The following is a 3,287-nucleotide window of genomic DNA, read 5'->3' on the forward strand; positions in this document are numbered from 1 at the left end:
ATCAATTCTTGATAACATAATTATATAATATACTGTAGTTGAAATATAAATATATACATATATTTGTTGTTTGCCACATATACGCGCAATTAGTATGACGTCACAAATTTTATCAATCCTTATCAATAGAGACTGCTGGATCCAAACAAACGAAAGTTTATATATAAAAAGCAGTTATAATATTTTATTAATTATTTCGGTATTAGTTAATTTATTAAAAATTATATTTGAACTCAAATCACTGTATACTGTAATATTCATTGATTGGTGATCAGATTTTATTATGTAAAATGCTTGACTTGGTACTAAATATGAAATCTAAATATGTTGTGAACTATTGTTATACCTACTTAAATTAAATGTTTACGAAAAAAGATATTACTTATCTGGCATGAATAATTATGCTATTGCTTACAAATCTCACATTAAATATTTAAATCTACATTTTATCTTAAAATTAAATTGTTAGACTGCTTTTAATTAACAAATCGTAAACATATTTGATGGGTCCTTACCTATACCCACCTACTGTGTTCATGTGATTGTCCAACTGGTTTTTATGATTTTAATGCAACATATTTAAAATATATTTGTCAGTCACAATATAGTATCTAGTACTAGCTGCTTAAAATATGCATGTTTTGGAAATGTAGAAATTATGGTTTTGTGCTGGGTTTTTGGATGTTGACATTACAACGAAAAAGATTGATGCAAATTCTATCGCTTTCCAATAAATTTGAAAGAAAAAACAAATAGATAAAGTTGATAAGGTGCTTAAAAAAACAATTGTAATATTAGTTAATTATTTTAGTAAAATCTATAAAATTAATTTACGTTCTATAGAAGAACTCATGAACCTAAGACAGGAGCTCGCATATGCAGCTGTCACTTTGTAGAGGGTAAAAAAGAAAATGGACCAACAATCCTCCCCCATCGTCCTTATCAGTTTAGTACACATCACTTGACACCTGAGAAAAAAAAATTTTGTAAAACCACACAGACTATATCGCATTATATGCTAGATATTATGGCAGACGATGAAGTTTTGTGTGAGAACAGTGACAAAATTAATCCAATTGAATATGAAATTAATAATGATGTACTAGATTTATCATTGAAACCAATATTAAATTCAAGGTTTGTAGTGCACTGAGATACATATTTATATATTATATATTATAAAATATAAATATATATATATATATTTAATTATCTAATTTTGTCCAAATTTGAACTTAAAATATCTTAGCATAAAAATAAACTGTTTATTTATTTCCTTATTTTTTTTTTAAATGTGTTTTACAGTTTAAAGCTGACCGATAGTAACAATGCTTCAAATGGTTCAATAGTTTCAGAAGTTCAAAATTATTTTCTCCAAAAAGACTTCGGTAATGAAAAAGTGTACATTATTATGGAATGCTTCAAATAGGCCAAAATGTGCTGAGCCGCTGAGGTAAATGTTTAGTTTTATATGATATCAATTACTCTTATAATGTTAATGATTACTAATTGAAACTCAATTTATTTATGTTATATTACAGATATTGGGTCATAATTTATCGAGGCCTGGGGACATTCGTTGGAACTCTCTATAAGACTCTTTAAAACAAATTTTTAAAAATAAAGAGAAAAATTGTGAATTATTCGAAGCATTAGGATTAAAGAATAGCAAGTTAAAAGATTCGGAGTATATTTATATAGAAGAACATTTAAATTGCGTTGGTTCTTTGGTAGAAGCATTAGATATTCGTTTCGACCGTTTGCCCTTGACAATAGTTTCGCTAGATAATTGATAGACATATGGCCAGTGGACCGTGCCCGTAAAAACGACGACCGCGGGCGCCGTCACGGATGGTTCCCTCGTCTGTGGTGACATGCTACGGCAAACACGCGTGGACCGTCACACGGCAAGTCGAGCTGATAACGGCCCTGCCAATCCGACGAAGACCGTTACCGAGTGCGACCGAGTCGTAAAGCAAATCCTAGCCATAATACACACATTACGCCATTTTATCAATAAATAATGTTAATTCCTGGTACATACAATCTCCTATGTCAACATTCTATGACCGTTCTTATGCCGCACATTCGATTGCAACGAACCATCATCCTAATCATGTCAACATAACACAACATAATCCAAATTCAACTCAAACAGTATAACTGCTCCTATTTCTCCGTCGACAACACCCTTCACTTATTCAAGCCTGAATACTGACGAATACGAGTAAATAGAGTGTATACTTCTGTATGTTTTTTTTTAAATTTTTTTTTTGTGTCTGTCATCACCTTTTAGGACAGTAAAAGTGCTTGGATTTTCTTCAACAGTACCTTTTCTGGTAGGAAAGTGAATCTAGTTGGTACTTTGGGGGTCAAAAGCAAAATTGAATAGTTATTTCGTAGTTAAAAATTTATAAAATGTTCAACTTTTATATTTAAGGATTGAAAATTTAAAACAAGATTCCACGTAAATATTCTGTTCAAAAAAATCATAACTACCGCTTTTTTTATAGTCATTTTAAGTACAAATTTGGACGAAATTACATATTAAAAACCTAGAATAACTATTTTAGTTATTTTGTTGTGATTGTATAATATTATTCTTGGGTATACTTGAAACTTCTAAAGTATACTATTATATATCTATGAAAGTATCACGGTTTGTTGTTGATGTATAACGCGTTGTAAGTACCCAATAGATATTGTGATATAATTAATTTGGAATTTATTATAGGTCAATTTTTTTTTTAATACTATAGATAAGTATATTATGTCTTATACCTATACTGACTACCGTCTCCGCTCAGAATCGTTTGTTTTATACAAAGATATTATATCATTTAATTCAAATTTTATACCATCCATTATACAGTGACCCACTTGTAACCTACTGTACAGCAGAGCGATATCCACTTACCCACCTTTTTGTGTATTATTCTTACTAATTTAAAAAGATATGTACTGGGTAAACATTCAAATTTTTTTTCTGAAAACCGGAACACTGAAGATTCGTCTGAAGAATGTATAGTTGATATAGAGTGTTTAACTGGTATGACAATTAAAAAATCAAAAATACATAATGGAATAAGAGATGTTCAAAATGACAGCAGTTTAAAATTGGCAATGGTAGACGACTCAGACGTTGGTAGTTATAGTGTCGAAATACCTAAAGATCAATTAAATATGTTATTAGATTTTTAAATATGAGTTTAATAATATTGTATTAGGCCGAAGAAAAATCTATTGATATATGTTTTTGGTTATGTGACAAAAAGATTCATCGGAAA

This window comes from Acyrthosiphon pisum, chromosome A1, assembly GCF_005508785.2.
Source record: "Acyrthosiphon pisum isolate AL4f chromosome A1, pea_aphid_22Mar2018_4r6ur, whole genome shotgun sequence".
NCBI lineage: Eukaryota > Metazoa > Arthropoda > Insecta > Hemiptera > Aphididae > Acyrthosiphon > Acyrthosiphon pisum.